A 22,037-nucleotide genomic window follows, 5' to 3' on the forward strand; every position below is an offset into this window, starting at 1 on the left:
ACGTGTAGAGCAGTCTTCCAGTTGTTCACTTTTGAAAAGTCCATTCCTTTGCTTCCTTGTTCTTCTCTATTACCCATTCCATTGTGTCTAGGTTTCGCTTTGTTTCCCTTGCATTTGGGTTCATTATACTTGATGTTAATTCTCTCAAATTTGATTCAGTGGAACTTTCTGCACAAGTTACAATAACTTCTTTATTTTTAAAGCTTGATCAAAGGTTTTGTAACAGCAATCCTTTTAAGGCATAAAATTTACGTTCCAAGAAATGATCCAGTTATTCCCTTTCGAAAAAACAATTCCTTTTCTAACTTGTTTTTCTCTATTTCACATTCTATTGATTTTGGTTTTTTCTTTCTTCCTTTTGCATTTCGGGATATTATAGTTGATATCAATTCGCTCATATTTACTTCAATAAAACATTTTGTGCACAATGCATTGTTTTCTTTATATTTAAGCTGGATCAAAGGTTTCATAAAAGGCATCCTATTAAGTGGAAAGAGTGAATTGCAGAGAAATCAATCAGGTATTTCCTTTTGAAAAATCCATTCCTTTTGGATACTTGTTCTTCTCTATTTCCTTTTCTATGTAGTTATTTTTTCCCTTTGATGTTAATTCTCTCAAATTTGATTCAGTGGAACTTTCTGTACAAGTTCCAATAACTTCTTTATTTTTAAAGCTTGATCAAAGGTTTTGTAACAGCAATCCTTTTAAGTCATAAAATTTACCTTCAAAGAAATGATCCACTTATTCCCTTTGAAAGAAACAATTCTTTTGCTTACTTGTTCTTCTCTATTTCACATTCTATTGATTTCAGTTTTTCCTTTGTTCCTTTTGCATTTCGAGATATTAGAGTTGATATATATTCTCTCATATTTGTGTCAAGGGAACATTTTTTGAACAATGCATTAACTTCTTTATATTTAAAGCTCTTTCAAAGGAATCTTCTTCAGCGGAAAGGGTGAACGTGCAGAGCAGTCTTCCAGTTGTTCACTTTTGAAAAGTCCATTCCTTTGCTTCCTTGTTCTTCTCTATTACCCATTCCATTGTGTCTAGTTTTCGCTTTGTTTCCCTTGCATTTGGGTTCATTATACTTGATGTTAATTCTCTCAAATTTGATTCAGTGGAACTTTCTGCACAAGTTACAATAACTTCTTTATTTTTAAAGCTTGATCAAAGGTTTTGTAACAGCAATCCTTTTAAGGCATAAAATTTACGTTCCAAGAAATGATCCAGTTATTCCCTTTCGAAAAAACAATTCCTTTTCTAACTTGTTTTTCTCTATTTCACCTTCTATTGATTTTGGTTTTTTCTTTCTTCCTTTTGCATTTCGGGATATTATAGTTGATATCAATTCGCTCATATTTACTTCAATAAAACATTTTGTGCACAATGCATTGTCTTCTTTATATTTAAGCTGGATCAAAGGTTTCATAAAAGGCATCCTATTAAGTGGAAAGAGAGAATTGCAGAGAAATCAATCAGGTATTTCCTTTTGAAAAATCCATTCCTTTTGGATACTTGTTCTTCTCTATTTCCTTTTCTATGTAGTTATTTTTTCCCTTTGATGTTAATTCTCTCAAATTTGATTCAGTGGAACTTTCTGTACAAGTTCCAATAACTTCTTTATTTTTAAAGCTTGATCAAAGGTTTTGTAACAGCAATCCTTTTAAGTCATAAAATTTACCTTCAAAGAAATGATCCAGTTATTCCCTTTGAAAGAAACAATTCTTTTGCTTACTTGTTCTTCTCTATTTCACATTCTATTGATCTCAGTTTTTCCTTTGTTCCTTTTTACATTTCGAGATATTAGAGTTGATATATATTCTCTCATATTTGTGTCAAGGGAACATTTTGTGAACAATGCATTAACTTCTTTATATTTAAAGCTCTGTCAAAGGAATCTTCTTCAGCGGAAAGGGTGAACTTGCAGAGCAGTCTTCCAGTTGTTCACTTTTGAAAAGTCCATTCCTTTGCTTCCTTGTTCTTCTCTATTACCCATTCCATTGTGTCTAGTTTTCGCTTTGTTTCCCTTGCATTTGGGTTCATTATACTTGATGTTAATTCTCTCAAATTTGATTCAGTGGAACTTTCTGCACAAGTTACAATAACTTCTTTATTTTTAAAGCTTGATCAAAGGTTTTGTAACAGCAATCCTTTTAAGGCATAAAATTTACGTTCAAAGAAATGATCCAGTTATTCCCTTTTGAAAAAACAATCCCTTTTTTACTTGTTCTTCTATATTTCACATTCTATTGATTTCAGTTTTTTCTTTGTTCCTTTTGCATTTCGGGATATTAGAGTTGATATCAATTCTCTCATATTTCCTTCAATGAAATATTTGGTGTACAATGCATTATCTTCTTTATATTTAAGGTTGATCAAAGGCTTCATAACAGGCGTCCTATTAAGTGGAAAGAGTGAATTACAGATAAATGATTCAGTTATTTCCTTTTGAAAAATCCATTCCTTTTGGATACTTTTTCTTCTCTATTTCCTTTTCTATGTAGTTAAGTTGTCCCTTTGATGTTAATTCTCTCAGATTCGATTCATTGGAACTTTCTGTAGAAGTTACAATAACTTCTTTATTTTTAAAGCTTGATCAAAAGTTTTGTAACAGCCATCCTTTTAAGTCATAAAATTGGAACTTTCTGTACAAGTTGCAATAACTTCTTTATACTTAAAGCTTGATCAAAGGTTTTGTAACAGCAATCCTTTTAAGTCATAAAATTTACGTTCAAAGAAATGATCCAGTTATTCCCTTTCGAAAAAATAATTTCTTTTCTTACTTGTTCTTCTCTATTTCACATTCTATTGAGTCTAGTTTTCCCTTTGTTCCTATTGCAGTTTGGGATATTATAGTTGATATATATTCTCTCATATTTGCGTCAAGGAAACATTTTGTTCACAATGCATTAACTTCTTTATTTTTAAAGCTGTGTCAAAGGAATCTTCTTCAGCGGAAATGGTGAACGTGTAGAGCAGTCTTCCAGTTGTTCACTTTTGAAAAGTCCATTCCTTTGCTTCCTTGTTCTTCTCTATTACCCATTCCATTGTGTCTAGGTTTCGCTTTGTTTCCCTTGGATTTGGGTTCATTATACTTGATGTTAATTCTCTCAAATTTGATTCAATGGAACTTTCTGTAGAAGTTTCAATAACTTCTTTATACTTAAAGCTTGATCACAGGTTTTCTAACAGCAATCCTTTTCAGTCATAAAATTTAAATTCAAAGAAATGATCCAGTTATTCCCTTTCGAAAAAACAATCCCTTTTTTACTTGTTCTTCTATATTTCACATTCTATTGATTTCAGTTTTTTCTTTGTTCCTTTTGCATTTCGGGATATTAGAGTTGATATCAATTCTCTCATATTTCCTTCAATGAAATATTTGGTGTACAATGCATTATCTTCTTTATATTTAAGGTTGATCAAAGGCTTCATAACAGGCGTCCTATTAAGTGGAAAGAGTGAATTACAGAGAAATGATTCAGTTATTTCCTTTTGAAAAATCCATTCCTTTTGGATACTTTTTCTTCTCTATTTCCTTTTCTATGTAGTTAAGTTGTCCCTTTGATATTAATTCTCTCAGATTCGATTCAATGGAACTTTCTGTAGAAGTTACAATAACTTCTTTATTTTTAAAGCTTGATCAAAAGTTTTGTAACAGCCATCCTTTTAAGTCATAAAATTGGAACTTTCTGTAAAAGTTGCAATAACTTCTTTATACTTAAAGCTTGATCAAAGGTTTTGTAACAGCAATCCTTTTAAGTCATAAAATTTACGTTCAAAGAAATGATCCAGTTATTTCCTTTCGAAAAAATAATTTCTTTTCTTACTTGTTCTTCTCTATTTCACATTCTATTGAGTCTAGTTTTCCCTTTGTTCCTATTGCACTTTGGGATATTATAGTTGATATATATTCTCTCATATTTGCGTCAAGGAAACATTTTGTTCACAATGCATTAACTTCTTTATTTTTAAAGCTGTGTCAAAGGAATCTTCTTCAGCGGAAATGGTGAACGTGTAGAGCAGTCTTCCAGTTGTTCACTTTTGAAAAGTCCATTCCTTTGCTTCCTTGTTCTTCTCTATTACCCATTCCATTGTGTCTAGGTTTCGCTTTGTTTCCCTTGCATTTGGGTTCATTATACTTGATGTTAATTCTCTCAAATTTGATTCAGTGGAACTTTCTGCACAAGTTACAATAACTTCTTTATTTTTAAAGCTTGATCAAAGGTTTTGTAACAGCAATCCTTTTAAGGCATAAAATTTACGTTCCAAGAAATGATCCAGTTATTCCCTTTCGAAAAAACAATTCCTTTTCTAACTTGTTTTTCTCTATTTCACATTCTATTGATTTTGGTTTTTTCTTTCTTCCTTTTGCATTTCGGGATATTATAGTTGATATCAATTCGCTCATATTTACTTCAATAAAACATTTTGTGCACAATGCATTGTTTTCTTTATATTTAAGCTGGATCAAAGGTTTCATAAAAGGCATCCTATTAAGTGGAAAGAGTGAATTGCAGAGAAATCAATCAGGTATTTCCTTTTGAAAAATCCATTCCTTTTGGATACTTGTTCTTCTCTATTTCCTTTTCTATGTAGTTATTTTTTCCCTTTGATGTTAATTCTCTCAAATTTGATTCAGTGGAACTTTCTGTACAAGTTCCAATAACTTCTTTATTTTTAAAGCTTGATCAAAGGTTTTGTAACAGCAATCCTTTTAAGTCATAAAATTTACCTTCAAAGAAATGATCCACTTATTCCCTTTGAAAGAAACAATTCTTTTGCTTACTTGTTCTTCTCTATTTCACATTCTATTGATTTCAGTTTTTCCTTTGTTCCTTTTGCATTTCGAGATATTAGAGTTGATATATATTCTCTCATATTTGTGTCAAGGGAACATTTTTTGAACAATGCATTAACTTCTTTATATTTAAAGCTCTTTCAAAGGAATCTTCTTCAGCGGAAAGGGTGAACGTGCAGAGCAGTCTTCCAGTTGTTCACTTTTGAAAAGTCCATTCCTTTGCTTCCTTGTTCTTCTCTATTACCCATTCCATTGTGTCTAGTTTTCGCTTTGTTTCCCTTGCATTTGGGTTCATTATACTTGATGTTAATTCTCTCAAATTTGATTCAGTGGAACTTTCTGCACAAGTTACAATAACTTCTTTATTTTTAAAGCTTGATCAAAGGTTTTGTAACAGCAATCCTTTTAAGGCATAAAATTTACGTTCCAAGAAATGATCCAGTTATTCCCTTTCGAAAAAACAATTCCTTTTCTAACTTGTTTTTCTCTATTTCACCTTCTATTGATTTTGGTTTTTTCTTTCTTCCTTTTGCATTTGGGGATATTATAGTTGATATCAATTCGCTCATATTTACTTCAATAAAACATTTTGTGCACAATGCATTGTCTTCTTTATATTTAAGCTGGATCAAAGGTTTCATAAAAGGCATCCTATTAAGTGGAAAGAGAGAATTGCAGAGAAATCAATCAGGTATTTCCTTTTGAAAAATCCATTCCTTTTGGATACTTGTTCTTCTCTATTTCCTTTTCTATGTAGTTATTTTTTCCCTTTGATGTTAATTCTCTCAAATTTGATTCAGTGGAACTTTCTGTACAAGTTCCAATAACTTCTTTATTTTTAAAGCTTGATCAAAGGTTTTGTAACAGCAATCCTTTTAAGTCATAAAATTTACCTTCAAAGAAATGATCCAGTTATTCCCTTTGAAAGAAACAATTCTTTTGCTTACTTGTTCTTCTCTATTTCACATTCTATTGATCTCAGTTTTTCCTTTGTTCCTTTTTACATTTCGAGATATTAGAGTTGATATATATTCTCTCATATTTGTGTCAAGGGAACATTTTGTGAACAATGCATTAACTTCTTTATATTTAAAGCTCTGTCAAAGGAATCTTCTTCAGCGGAAAGGGTGAACTTGCAGAGCAGTCTTCCAGTTGTTCACTTTTGAAAAGTCCATTCCTTTGCTTCCTTGTTCTTCTCTATTACCCATTCCATTGTGTCTAGTTTTCGCTTTGTTTCCCTTGCATTTGGGTTCATTATACTTGATGTTAATTCTCTCAAATTTGATTCAGTGGAACTTTCTGCACAAGTTACAATAACTTCTTTATTTTTAAAGCTTGATCAAAGGTTTTGTAACAGCAATCCTTTTAAGGCATAAAATTTACGTTCAAAGAAATGATCCAGTTATTCCCTTTTGAAAAAACAATCCCTTTTTTACTTGTTCTTCTATATTTCACATTCTATTGATTTCAGTTTTTTCTTTGTTCCTTTTGCATTTCGGGATATTAGAGTTGATATCAATTCTCTCATATTTCCTTCAATGAAATATTTGGTGTACAATGCATTATCTTCTTTATATTTAAGGTTGATCAAAGGCTTCATAACAGGCGTCCTATTAAGTGGAAAGAGTGAATTACAGATAAATGATTCAGTTATTTCCTTTTGAAAAATCCATTCCTTTTGGATACTTTTTCTTCTCTATTTCCTTTTCTATGTAGTTAAGTTGTCCCTTTGATGTTAATTCTCTCAGATTCGATTCATTGGAACTTTCTGTAGAAGTTACAATAACTTCTTTATTTTTAAAGCTTGATCAAAAGTTTTGTAACAGCCATCCTTTTAAGTCATAAAATTGGAACTTTCTGTACAAGTTGCAATAACTTCTTTATACTTAAAGCTTGATCAAAGGTTTTGTAACAGCAATCCTTTTAAGTCATAAAATTTACGTTCAAAGAAATGATCCAGTTATTCCCTTTCGAAAAAATAATTTCTTTTCTTACTTGTTCTTCTCTATTTCACATTCTATTGAGTCTAGTTTTCCCTTTGTTCCTATTGCAGTTTGGGATATTATAGTTGATATATATTCTCTCATATTTGCGTCAAGGAAACATTTTGTTCACAATGCATTAACTTCTTTATTTTTAAAGCTGTGTCAAAGGAATCTTCTTCAGCGGAAATGGTGAACGTGTAGAGCAGTCTTCCAGTTGTTCACTTTTGAAAAGTCCATTCCTTTGCTTCCTTGTTCTTCTCTATTACCCATTCCATTGTGTCTAGGTTTCGCTTTGTTTCCCTTGGATTTGGGTTCATTATACTTGATGTTAATTCTCTCAAATTTGATTCAATGGAACTTTCTGTAGAAGTTTCAATAACTTCTTTATACTTAAAGCTTGATCACAGGTTTTCTAACAGCAATCCTTTTCAGTCATAAAATTTAAATTCAAAGAAATGATCCAGTTATTCCCTTTCGAAAAAACAATCCCTTTTTTACTTGTTCTTCTATATTTCACATTCTATTGATTTCAGTTTTTTCTTTGTTCCTTTTGCATTTCGGGATATTAGAGTTGATATCAATTCTCTCATATTTCCTTCAATGAAATATTTGGTGTACAATGCATTATCTTCTTTATATTTAAGGTGGATCAAAGGCTTCATAACAGGCGTCCTATTAAGTGGAAAGAGTGAATTACAGAGAAATGATTCAGTTATTTCCTTTTGAAAAATCCATTCCTTTTGGATACTTTTTCTTCTCTATTTCCTTTTCTATGTAGTTAAGTTGTCCCTTTGATGTTAATTCTCTCAGATTCGATTCAATGGAACTTTCTGTAGAAGTTACAATAACTTCTTTATTTTTAAAGCTTGATCAAACGTTTTGTAACAGCCATCCTTTTAAGTCATAAAATTGGAACTTTCTGTAAAAGTTGCAATAACTTCTTTATACTTAAACTTGATCAAAGGTTTTGTAACAGCAATCCTTTTAAGTCATAAAATTTACGTTCAAAGAAATGATCCAGTTATTCCCTTTCGAAAAAATAATTTCTTTTCTTACTTGTTCTTCTGTATTTCACATTCTATTGAGTCTAGTTTTCCCTTTGTTCCTATTGCAGTTTGGGATATTATAGTTGATATATATTCTCTCATATTTGCGTCAAGGAAACATTTTGTTCACAATGCATTAACTTCTTTATTTTTAAAGCTGTGTCAAAGGAATCTTCTTCAGCGGAAATGGTGAACGTGTAGAGCAGTCTTCCAGTTGTTCACTTTTGAAAAGTCCATTCCTTTGCTTCCTTGTTCTTCTCTATTACCCATTCCATTGTGTCTAGGTTTCGCTTTGTTTCCCTTGCATTTGGGTTCATTATACTTGATGTTAATTCTCTCAAATTTGATTCAATGGAACTTTCTGTAGAAGTTTCAATAACTTCTTTATACTTAAAGCTTGATCACAGGTTTTCTAACAGCAATCCTTTTAAGGCATAAAATTTACGTTCCAAGAAATGATCCAGTTATTCCCTTTCGAAAAAACAATTCCTTTTCTAACTTGTTTTTCTCTATTTCACATTCTATTGATTTCAGTTTTTTCTTTCTTACTTTTGCATTTGGGGATATTATAGTTGATATCAATTCGCTCATATTTACTTCAATAAAACATTTTGTGCACAATGCATTGTCTTCTTTATATTTAAGCTGGATCAAAGGTTTCATAAAAGGCATCCTATTAAGTGGAAAGAGTGAATTGCAGAGAAATCAATCAGGTATTTCCTTTTGAAAAATCCATTCCTTTTGGATACTTGTTCTTCTCTATTTCCTTTTCTATGTAGTTATTTTTTCCCTTTGATGTTAATTCTCTCAAATTTGATTCAGTGGAACTTTCTGTACAAGTTCCAATAACTTCTTTATTTTTAAAGCTTGATCAAAGGTTTTGTAACAGCAATCCTTTTAAGTCATAAAATTTACCTTCAAAGAAATGATCCAGTTATTCCCTTTGAAAGAAACAATTCTTTTGCTTACTTGTTCTTTTCTATTTCACATTCTATTGATTTCAGTTTTTCCTTTGTTCCTTTTGCATTTCGAGATATTAGAATTGATATATATTCTCTCATATTTGAGTCAAGGGAACATTTTGTGAACAATGCATTAACTTCTTTATATTTAAAGCTCTGTCAAAGGAATCTTCTTCAGCGGAAAGGGTGAACGTGCAGAGCAGTCTTCCAGTTGTTCACTTTTGAAAAGTCCATTCCTTTGCTTCCTTGTTCTTCTCTATTACCCATTCCATTGTGTCTAGGTTTCGCTTTGTTTCCCTTGCATTTGGGTTCATTATACTTGATGTTAATTCTCTCAAATTTGATTCAGTGGAACTTTCTGCACAAGTTACAATAACTTCTTTATTTTTAAAGCTTGATCAAAGGTTTTGTAACAGCAATCCTTTTAAGGCATAAAATTTACGTTCCAAGAAATGATCCAGTTATTCCCTTTCGAAAAAACAATTCCTTTTCTAACTTGTTTTTCTCTATTTCACATTCTATTGATTTTGGTTTTTTCTTTCTTCCTTTTGCATTTGGGGATATTATAGTTGATATCAATTCGCTCATATTTACTTCAATAAAACATTTTGTGCACAATGCATTGTCTTCTTTATATTTAAGCTGGATCAAAGGTTTCATAAAAGGCATCCTATTAAGTGGAAAGAGTGAATTGCAGAGAAATCAATCAGGTATTTCCTTTTGAAAAATCCATTCCTTTTGGATACTTGTTCTTCTCTATTTCCTTTTCTATGTAGTTATTTTTTCCCTTTGATGTTAATTCTCTCAAATTTGATTCAGTGGAACTTTCTGTACAAGTTCCAATAACTTCTTTATTTTTAAAGCTTGATCAAAGGTTTTGTAACAGCAATCCTTTTAAGTCATAAAATTTACCTTCAAAGAAATGATCCAGTTATTCCCTTTGAAAGAAACAATTCTTTTGCTTACTTGTTCTTCTCTATTTCACATTCTATTGATCTCAGTTTTTCCTTTGTTCCTTTTGCATTTCGAGATATTAGAGTTGATATATATTCTCTCATATTTGTGTCAAGGGAACATTTTGTGAACAATGCATTAACTTCTTTATATTTAAAGCTCTGTCAAAGGAATCTTCTTCAGCGGAAATGGTGAACGTGCAGAGCAGTCTTCCAGTTGTTCACTTTTGAAAAGTCCATTCCTTTGCTTCCTTGTTCTTCTCTATTACCCATTCCATTGTGTCTAGGTTTCGCTTTGTTTCCCTTGCATTTGGGTTCATTATACTTGATGTTAATTCTCTCAAATTTGATTCAGTGGAACTTTCTGCACAAGTTACAATAACTTCTTTATTTTTAAAGCTTGATCAAAGGTTTTGTAACAGCAATCCTTTTAAGGCATAAAATTTACGTTCCAAGAAATGATCCAGTTATTCCCTTTCGAAAAAACAATTCCTTTTCTAACTTGTTTTTCTCTATTTCACATTCTATTGATTTTGGTTTTTTCTTTCTTCCTTTTGAATTTGGGGATATTATAGTTGATATCAATTCGCTCATATTTACTTCAATAAAACATTTTGTGCACAATGCATTGTCTTCTTTATATTTAAGCTGGATCAAAGGTTTCATAACAGGCATCCTATTAAGTGGAAAGAGTGAATTGCAGAGAAATCATCCAGGTATTTCCTTTTGAAAAATCCATTCCTTTTGGATACTTGTTCTTCTCTATTTCCTTTTCTATGTAGTTATTTTTTCCCTTTGATGTTAATTCTCTCAAATTTGATTCAATGGAACTTTCTGTACAAGTTGCAATAACTTCTTTATACTTAAAGCTTGATCAAAGGTTTTGTAACAGCAATCCTTTTAAGTCATAAAATTTACGTTCAAAGAAATGATCCAGTTATTCCCTTTCGAAAAAATAATTTCTTTTCTTACTTGTTCTTCTCTATTTCACATTCTATTGAGTCTAGTTTTCCCTTTGTTCCTATTGCAGTTTGGGATATTATAGTTGATATATATTCTCTCATATTTGCGTCAAGGAAACATTTTGTTCACAATGCATTAACTTCTTTATTTTTAAAGCTGTGTCAAAGGAATCTTCTTCAGCGGAAATGGTGAACGTGTAGAGCAGTCTTCCAGTTGTTCACTTTTGAAAAGTCCATTCCTTTGCTTCCTTGTTCTTCTCTATTACCCATTCCATTGTGTCTAGGTTTCGCTTTGTTTCCCTTGGATTTGGGTTCATTATACTTGATGTTAATTCTCTCAAATTTGATTCAATGGAACTTTCTGTAGAAGTTTCAATAACTTCTTTATACTTAAAGCTTGATCACAGGTTTTCTAACAGCAATCCTTTTCAGTCATAAAATTTAAATTCAAAGAAATGATCCAGTTATTCCCTTTCGAAAAAACAATCCCTTTTTTACTTGTTCTTCTATATTTCACATTCTATTGATTTCAGTTTTTTCTTTGTTCCTTTTGCATTTCGGGATATTAGAGTTGATATCAATTCTCTCATATTTCCTTCAATGAAATATTTGGTGTACAATGCATTATCTTCTTTATATTTAAGGTGGATCAAAGGCTTCATAACAGGCGTCCTATTAAGTGGAAAGAGTGAATTACAGAGAAATGATTCAGTTATTTCCTTTTGAAAAATCCATTCCTTTTGGATACTTTTTCTTCTCTATTTCCTTTTCTATGTAGTTAAGTTGTCCCTTTGATGTTAATTCTCTCAGATTCGATTCAATGGAACTTTCTGTAGAAGTTACAATAACTTCTTTATTTTTAAAGCTTGATCAAACGTTTTGTAACAGCCATCCTTTTAAGTCATAAAATTGGAACTTTCTGTAAAAGTTGCAATAACTTCTTTATACTTAAACTTGATCAAAGGTTTTGTAACAGCAATCCTTTTAAGTCATAAAATTTACGTTCAAAGAAATGATCCAGTTATTCCCTTTCGAAAAAATAATTTCTTTTCTTACTTGTTCTTCTCTATTTCACATTCTATTGAGTCTAGTTTTCCCTTTGTTCCTATTGCAGTTTGGGATATTATAGTTGATATATATTCTCTCATATTTGCGTCAAGGAAACATTTTGTTCACAATGCATTAACTTCTTTATTTTTAAAGCTGTGTCAAAGGAATCTTCTTCAGCGGAAATGGTGAACGTGTAGAGCAGTCTTCCAGTTGTTCACTTTTGAAAAGTCCATTCCTTTGCTTCCTTGTTCTTCTCTATTACCCATTCCATTGTGTCTAGGTTTCGCTTTGTTTCCCTTGGATTTGGGTTCATTATACTTGATGTTAATTCTCTCAAATTTGATTCAATGGAACTTTCTGTAGAAGTTTCAATAACTTCTTTATACTTAAAGCTTGATCACAGGTTTTCTAACAGCAATCCTTTTAAGGCATAAAATTTACGTTCCAAGAAATGATCCAGTTATTCCCTTTCGAAAAAACAATTCCTTTTCTAACTTGTTTTTCTCTATTTCACATTCTATTGATTTCAGTTTTTTCTTTCTTACTTTTGCATTTGGGGATATTATAGTTGATATCAATTCGCTCATATTTACTTCAATAAAACATTTTGTGCACAATGCATTGTCTTCTTTATATTTAAGCTGGATCAAAGGTTTCATAAAAGGCATCCTATTAAGTGGAAAGAGTGAATTGCAGAGAAATCAATCAGGTATTTCCTTTTGAAAAATCCATTCCTTTTGGATACTTGTTCTTCTCTATTTCCTTTTCTATGTAGTTATTTTTTCCCTTTGATGTTAATTCTCTCAAATTTGATTCAGTGGAACTTTCTGTACAAGTTCCAATAACTTCTTTATTTTTAAAGCTTGATCAAAGGTTTTGTAACAGCAATCCTTTTAAGTCATAAAATTTACCTTCAAAGAAATGATCCAGTTATTCCCTTTGAAAGAAACAATTCTTTTGCTTACTTGTTCTTTTCTATTTCACATTCTATTGATTTCAGTTTTTCCTTTGTTCCTTTTGCATTTCGAGATATTAGAATTGATATATATTCTCTCATATTTGAGTCAAGGGAACATTTTGTGAACAATGCATTAACTTCTTTATATTTAAAGCTCTGTCAAAGGAATCTTCTTCAGCGGAAAGGGTGAACGTGCAGAGCAGTCTTCCAGTTGTTCACTTTTGAAAAGTCCATTCCTTTGCTTCCTTGTTCTTCTCTATTACCCATTCCATTGTGTCTAGTTTTCGCTTTGTTTCCCTTGCATTTGGGTTCACTATACTTGATGTTAATTCTCTCAAATTTGATTCAGTGGAACTTTCTGCACAAGTTACAATAACTTCTTTATTTTTAAAGCTTGATCAAAGGTTTTGTAACAGCAATCCTTTTAAGGCATAAAATTTACGTTCCAAGAAATGATCCAGTTATTCCCTTTCGAAAAAACAATTCCTTTTCTAACTTGTTTTTCTCTATTTCACATTCTATTGATTTTGGTTTTTTCTTTCTTCCTTTTGAATTTGGGGATATTATAGTTGATATCAATTCGCTCATATTTACTTCAATAAAACATTTTGTGCACAATGCATTGTCTTCTTTATATTTAAGCTGGATCAAAGGTTTCATAAAAGGCATCCTATTAAGTGGAAAGAGTGAATTGCAGAGAAATCATCCAGGTATTTCCTTTTGAAAAATCCATTCCTTTTGGATACTTGTTCTTCTCTATTTCCTTTTCTATGTAGTTATTTTTTCCCTTTGATGTTAATTCTCTCAAATTTGATTCAATGGAACTTTCTGTACAAGTTGCAATAACTTCTTTATACTTAAAGCTTGATCAAAGGTTTTGTAACAGCAATCCTTTTAAGTCATAAAATTTACGTTCAAAGAAATGATCCAGTTATTCCCTTTCGAAAAAATAATTTCTTTTCTTACTTGTTCTTCTCTATTTCACATTCTATTGAGTCTAGTTTTCCCTTTGTTCCTATTGCAGTTTGGGATATTATAGTTGATATATATTCTCTCATATTTGCGTCAAGGAAACATTTTGTTCACAATGCATTAACTTCTTTATTTTTAAAGCTGTGTCAAAGGAATCTTCTTCAGCGGAAATGGTGAACGTGTAGAGCAGTCTTCCAGTTGTTCACTTTTGAAAAGTCCATTCCTTTGCTTCCTTGTTCTTCTCTATTACCCATTCCATTGTGTCTAGGTTTCGCTTTGTTTCCCTTGGATTTGGGTTCATTATACTTGATGTTAATTCTCTCAAATTTGATTCAATGGAACTTTCTGTAGAAGTTTCAATAACTTCTTTATACTTAAAGCTTGATCACAGGTTTTCTAACAGCAATCCTTTTCAGTCATAAAATTTAAATTCAAAGAAATGATCCAGTTATTCCCTTTCGAAAAAACAATCCCTTTTTTACTTGTTCTTCTATATTTCACATTCTATTGATTTCAGTTTTTTCTTTGTTCCTTTTGCATTTTGGGATATTAGAGTTGATATCAATTCTCTCATATTTCCTTCAATGAAATATTTGGTGTACAATGCATTATCTTCTTTATATTTAAGGTGGATCAAAGGCTTCATAACAGGCGTCCTATTAAGTGGAAAGAGTGAATTACAGAGAAATGATTCAGTTATTTCCTTTTGAAAAATCCATTCCTTTTGGATACTTTTTCTTCTCTATTTCCTTTTCTATGTAGTTAAGTTGTCCCTTTGATGTTAATTCTCTCAGATTCGATTCAATGGAACTTTCTGTAGAAGTTACAATAACTTCTTTATTTTTAAAGCTTGATCAAACGTTTTGTAACAGCCATCCTTTTAAGTCATAAAATTGGAACTTTCTGTAAAAGTTGCAATAACTTCTTTATACTTAAACTTGATCAAAGGTTTTGTAACAGCAATCCTTTTAAGTCATAAAATTTACGTTCAAAGAAATGATCCAGTTATTCCCTTTCGAAAAAATAATTTCTTTTCTTACTTGTTCTTCTCTATTTCACATTCTATTGAGTCTAGTTTTCCCTTTGTTCCTATTGCACTTTGGGATATTATAGTTGATATATATTCTCTCATATTTGCGTCAAGGAAACATTTTGTTCACAATGTATTAACTTCTTTATTTTTAAAGCTGTGTCAAAGGAATCTTCTTCAGCGGAAATGGTGAACGTGTAGAGCAGTCTTCCAGTTGTTCACTTTTGAAAAGTCCATTCCTTTGCTTCCTTGTTCTTCTCTATTACCCATTCCATTGTGTCTAGGTTTCGCTTTGTTTCCCTTGCATTTGGGTTCATTATACTTGATGTTAATTCTCTCAAATTTGATTCAATGGAACTTTCTGTAGAAGTTACAATAACTTCTTTATACTTAAAGCTTGATCACAGGTTTTCTAACATCAATCCTTTTCAGTCATAAAATTTAAATTCAAAGAAATGATCCAGTTATTCCCTTTCGAAAAAACAATCCCTTTTTTACTTGTTCTTCTATATTTCACATTCTATTGATTTCAGTTTTTTCTTTGTTCCTTTTGCATTTCGGGATATTAGAGTTGATATCAATTCTCTCATATTTCCTTCAATGAAATATTTGGTGTACAATGCATTATCTTCTTTATATATAAGCTGGATCAAAGGCTTCATAACAGGCGTCCTATTAAGTGGAAAGAGTGAATTACAGAGAAAGGTTTCAGTTATTTCCTTTTGAAAAATCCATTCCTTTTGGATACTTTTTCTTCTCTATTTCCTTTTCTATGTAGTTAAGTTGTCCCTTTGATGTTAATTCTCTCAAATTCGATTCAATGGAACTTTCTGTAGAAGTTACAATAACTTCTTTATTTTTAAAGCTTGATCAAACGTTTTGTAACAGCCATCCTTTTAAGTCATAAAATTGGAACTTTCTGTACAAGTTGCAATAACTTCTTTATACTTAAAGCTTGATCAAAGGTTTTGTAACAGCAATCCTTTTAAGTCATAAAATTTACGTTCAAAGAAATGATCCAGTTATTCCCTTTCGAAAAAATAATTTCTTTTCTTACTTGTTCTTCTCTATTTCACATTCTATTGAGTCTAGTTTTCCCTTTGTTCCTATTGCAGTTTGGGATATTATAGTTGATATATATTCTCTCATATTTGCGTCAAGGAAACATTTTGTTCACAATGCATTAACTTCTTTATTTTTAAAGCTGTGTCAAAGGAATCTTCTTCAGCGGAAATGGTGAACGTGTAGAGCAGTCTTCCAGTTGTTCACTTTTGAAAAGTCCATTCCTTTGCTTCCTTGTTCTTCTCTATTACCCATTCCATTGTGTCTAGGTTTCGCTTTGTTTCCCTTGCATTTGGGTTCATTATACTTGATGTTAATTCTCTCAAATTTGATTCAATGGAACTTTCTGTAGAAGTTACAATAACTTCTTTATACTTAAAGCTTGATCACAGGTTTTCTAACATCAATCCTTTTCAGTCATAAAATTTAAATTCAAAGAAATGATCCAGTTATTCCCTTTCGAAAAAACAATCCCTTTTTTACTTGTTCTTCTATATTTCACATTCTATTGATTTCAGTTTTTTCTTTGTTCCTTTTGCATTTCGGGATATTAGAGTTGATATCAATTCTCTCATATTTCCTTCAATGAAATATTTGGTGTACAATGCATTATCTTCTTTATATATAAGCTGGATCAAAGGCTTCATAACAGGCGTCCTATTAAGTGGAAAGAGTGAATTACAGAGAAAGTTTTCAGTTATTTCCTTTTGAAAAATCCATTCCTTTTGGATACTTTTTCTTCTCTATTTCCTTTTCTATGTAGTTAAGTTGTCCCTTTGATGTTAATTCTCTCAGATTCGATTCAATGGAACTTTCTGTAGAAGTTACAATAACTTCTTTATTTTTAAAGCTTGATCAAACGTTTTGTAACAGCCATCCTTTTAAGTCATAAAATTGGAACTTTCTGTAAAAGTTGCAATAACTTCTTTATACTTAAACTTGATCAAAGGTTTTGTAACAGCAATCCTTTTAAGTCATAAAATTTACGTTCAAAGAAATGATCCAGTTATTCCCTTTCGAAAAAATAATTTCTTTTCTTACTTGTTCTTCTCTATTTCACATTCTATTGAGTCTAGTTTTCCCTTTGTTCCTATTGCACTTTGGGATATTATAGTTGATATATATTCTCTCATATTTGCGTCAAGGAAACATTTTGTTCACAATGTATTAACTTCTTTATTTTTAAAGCTGTGTCAAAGGAATCTTCTTCAGCGGAAATGGTGAACGTGTAGAGCAGTCTTCCAGTTGTTCACTTTTGAAAAGTCCATTCCTTTGCTTCCTTGTTCTTCTCTATTACCCATTCCATTGTGTCTAGGTTTCGCTTTGTTTCCCTTGGATTTGGGTTCATTATACTTGATGTTAATTCTCTCAAATTTGATTCAATGGAACTTTCTGTAGAAGTTTCAATAACTTCTTTATACTTAAAGCTTGATCACAGGTTTTCTAACAGCAATCCTTTTCAGTCATAAAATTTAAATTCAAAGAAATGATCCAGTTATTCCCTTTCGAAAAAACAATCCCTTTTTTACTTGTTCTTCTATATTTCACATTCTATTGATTTCAGTTTTTTCTTTGTTCCTTTTGCATTTCGGGATATTAGAGTTGATATCAATTCTCTCATATTTCCTTCAATGAAATATTTGGTGTACAATGCATTATCTTCTTTATATTTAAGGTGGATCAAAGGCTTCATAACAGGCGTCCTATTAAGTGGAAAGAGTGAATTACAGAGAAATGATTCAGTTATTTCCTTTTGAAAAATCCATTCCTTTTGGATACTTTTTCTTCTCTATTTCCTTTTCTATGTAGTTAAGTTGTCCCTTTGATGTTAATTCTCTCAGATTCGATTCAATGGAACTTTCTGTAGAAGTTACAATAACTTCTTTATTTTTAAAGCTTGATCAAACGTTTTGTAACAGCCATCCTTTTAAGTCATAAAATTGGAACTTTCTGTAAAAGTTGCAATAACTTCTTTATACTTAAACTTGATCAAAGGTTTTGTAACAGCAATCCTTTTAAGTCATAAAATTTACGTTCAAAGAAATGATCCAGTTATTCCCTTTCGAAAAAATAATTTCTTTTCTTACTTGTTCTTCTCTATTTCACATTCTATTGAGTCTAGTTTTCCCTTTGTTCCTATTGCACTTTGGGATATTATAGTTGATATATATTCTCTCATATTTGCGTCAAGGAAACATTTTGTTCACAATGTATTAACTTCTTTATTTTTAAAGCTGTGTCAAAGGAATCTTCTTCAGCGGAAATGGTGAACGTGTAGAGCAGTCTTCCAGTTGTTCACTTTTGAAAAGTCCATTCCTTTGCTTCCTTGTTCTTCTCTATTACCCATTCCATTGTGTCTAGGTTTCGCTTTGTTTCCCTTGCATTTGGGTTCATTATACTTGATGTTAATTCTCTCAAATTTGATTCAATGGAACTTTCTGTAGAAGTTACAATAACTTCTTTATACTTAAAGCTTGATCACAGGTTTTCTAACATCAATCCTTTTCAGTCATAAAATTTAAATTCAAAGAAATGATCCAGTTATTCCCTTTCGAAAAAAACAATCCCTTTTTTACTTGTTCTTCTATATTTCACATTCTATTGATTTCAGTTTTTTCTTTGTTCCTTTTGCATTTCGGGATATTAGAGTTGATATCAATTCTCTCATATTTCCTTCAATGAAATATTTGGTGTACAATGCATTATCTTCTTTATATATAAGCTGGATCAAAGGCTTCATAACAGGCGTCCTATTAAGTGGAAAGAGTGAATTACAGAGAAAGGTTTCAGTTATTTCCTTTTGAAAAATCCATTCCTTTTGGATACTTTTTCTTCTCTATTTCCTTTTCTATGTAGTTAAGTTGTCCCTTTGATGTTAATTCTCTCAAATTCGATTCAATGGAACTTTCTGTAGAAGTTACAATAACTTCTTTATTTTTAAAGCTTGATCAAACGTTTTGTAACAGCCATCCTTTTAAGTCATAAAATTGGAACTTTCTGTACAAGTTGCAATAACTTCTTTATACTTAAAGCTTGATCAAAGGTTTTGTAACAGCAATCCTTTTAAGTCATAAAATTTACGTTCAAAGAAATGATCCAGTTATTCCCTTTCGAAAAAATAATTTCTTTTCTTACTTGTTCTTCTCTATTTCACATTCTATTGAGTCTAGTTTTCCCTTTGTTCCTATTGCAGTTTGGGATATTATAGTTGATATATATTCTCTCATATTTGCGTCAAGGAAACATTTTGTTCACAATGCATTAACTTCTTTATTTTTAAAGCTGTGTCAAAGGAATCTTCTTCAGCGGAAATGGTGAACGTGTAGAGCAGTCTTCCAGTTGTTCACTTTTGAAAAGTCCATTCCTTTGCTTCCTTGTTCTTCTCTATTACCCATTCCATTGTGTCTAGGTTTCGCTTTGTTTCCCTTGCATTTGGGTTCATTATACTTGATGTTAATTCTCTCAAATTTGATTCAATGGAACTTTCTGTAGAAGTTACAATAACTTCTTTATACTTAAAGCTTGATCACAGGTTTTCTAACATCAATCCTTTTCAGTCATAAAATTTAAATTCAAAGAAATGATCCAGTTATTCCCTTTCGAAAAAACAATCCCTTTTTTACTTTTTCTTCTATATTTCACATTCTATTGATTTCAGTTTTTTCTTTGTTCCTTTTGCATTTCGGGATATTAGAGTTGATATCAATTCTCTCATATTTCCTTCAATGAAATATTTGGTGTACAATGCATTATCTTCTTTATATATAAGCTGGATCAAAGGCTTCATAACAGGCGTCCTATTAAGTGGAAAGAGTGAATTACAGAGAAAGTTTTCAGTTATTTCCTTTTGAAAAATCCATTCCTTTTGGATACTTTTTCTTCTCTATTTCCTTTTCTATGTAGTTAAGTTGTCCCTTTGATGTTAATTCTCTCAGATTCGATTCAATGGAACTTTCTGTAGAAGTTACAATAACTTCTTTATTTTTAAAGCTTGATCAAACGTTTTGTAACAGCCATCCTTTTAAGTCATAAAATTGGAACTTTCTGTAAAAGTTGCAATAACTTCTTTATACTTAAACTTGATCAAAGGTTTTGTAACAGCAATCCTTTTAAGTCATAAAATTTACGTTCAAAGAAATGATCCAGTTATTCCCTTTCGAAAAAATAATTTCTTTTCTTACTTGTTCTTCTCTATTTCACATTCTATTGAGTCTAGTTTTCCCTTTGTTCCTATTGCACTTTGGGATATTATAGTTGATATATATTCTCTCATATTTGCGTCAAGGAAACATTTTGTTCACAATGTATTAACTTCTTTATTTTTAAAGCTGTGTCAAAGGAATCTTCTTCAGCGGAAATGGTGAACGTGTAGAGCAGTCTTCCAGTTGTTCACTTTTGAAAAGTCCATTCCTTTGCTTCCTTGTTCTTCTCTATTACCCATTCCATTGTGTCTAGGTTTCGCTTTGTTTCCCTTGCATTTGGGTTCATTATACTTGATGTTAATTCTCTCAAATTTGATTCAATGGAACTTTCTGTAGAAGTTACAATAACTTCTTTATACTTAAAGCTTGATCACAGGTTTTCTAACATCAATCCTTTTCAGTCATAAAATTTAAATTCAAAGAAATGATCCAGTTATTCCCTTTCGAAAAAACAATCCCTTTTTTACTTGTTCTTCTATATTTCACATTCTATTGATTTCAGTTTTTTCTTTGTTCCTTTTGCATTTCGGGATATTAGAGTTGATATCAATTCTCTCATATTTCCTTCAATGAAATATTTGGTGTACAATGCATTATCTTCTTTATATTTAAGGTGGATCAAAGGCTTCATAACAGGCGTCCTATTAAGTGGAAAGAGTGAATTACAGAGAAATGATTCAGTTATTTCCTTTTGAAAAATCCATTCCTTTTGGATATTTTTTCTTCTCTATTTCCTTTTCTATGTAGTTAAGTTGTCCCTTTGATGTTAATTCTCTCAGATTCGATTCAATGGAACTTTCTGTAGAAGTTACAATAACTTCTTTATTTTTAAAGCTTGATCAAACGTTTTGTAACAGCCATCCTTTTAAGTCATAAAATTGGAACTTTCTGTAAAAGTTGCAATAACTTCTTTATACTTAAACTTGATCAAAGGTTTTGTAACAGCAATCCTTTTAAGTCATAAAATTTACGTTCAAAGAAATGATCCAGTTATTCCCTTTCGAAAAAATAATTTCTTTTCTTACTTGTTCTTCTCTATTTCACATTCTATTGAGTCTAGTTTTCCCTTTGTTCCTATTGCAGTTTGGGATATTATAGTTGATATATATTCTCTCATATTTGCGTCAAGGAAACATTTTGTTCACAATGCATTAACTTCTTTATTTTTAAAGCTGTGTCAAAGGAATCTTCTTCAGCGGAAATGGTGAACGTGTAGAGCAGTCTTCCAGTTGTTCACTTTTGAAAAGTCCATTCCTTTGCTTCCTTGTTCTTCTCTATTACCCATTCCATTGTGTCTAGGTTTCGCTTTGTTTCCCTTGCATTTGGGTTCATTATACTTGATGTTAATTCTCTCAAATTTGATTCAATGGAACTTTCTGTAGAAGTTACAATAACTTCTTTATACTTAAAGCTTGATCACAGGTTTTCTAACATCAATCCTTTTCAGTCATAAAATTTAAATTCAAAGAAATGATCCAGTTATTCCCTTTCGAAAAAACAATCCCTTTTTTACTTTTTCTTCTATATTTCACATTCTATTGATTTCAGTTTTTTCTTTGTTCCTTTTGCATTTCGGGATATTAGAGTTGATATCAATTCTCTCATATTTCCTTCAATGAAATATTTGGTGTACAATGCATTATCTTCTTTATATATAAGCTGGATCAAAGGCTTCATAACAGGCGTCCTATTAAGTGGAAAGAGTGAATTACAGAGAAAGTTTTCAGTTATTTCCTTTTGAAAAATCCATTCCTTTTGGATACTTTTTCTTCTCTATTTCCTTTTCTATGTAGTTAAGTTGTCCCTTTGATGTTAATTCTCTCAGATTCGATTCAATGGAACTTTCTGTAGAAGTTACAATAACTTCTTTATTTTTAAAGCTTGATCAAACGTTTTGTAACAGCCATCCTTTTAAGTCATAAAATTGGAACTTTCTGTAAAAGTTGCAATAACTTCTTTATACTTAAACTTGATCAAAGGTTTTGTAACAGCAATCCTTTTAAGTCATAAAATTTACGTTCAAAGAAATGATCCAGTTATTCCCTTTCGAAAAA

Source organism: Sminthopsis crassicaudata, chromosome 5, assembly GCF_048593235.1.
Source record: "Sminthopsis crassicaudata isolate SCR6 chromosome 5, ASM4859323v1, whole genome shotgun sequence".
Lineage (NCBI taxonomy): Eukaryota > Metazoa > Chordata > Mammalia > Dasyuromorphia > Dasyuridae > Sminthopsis > Sminthopsis crassicaudata.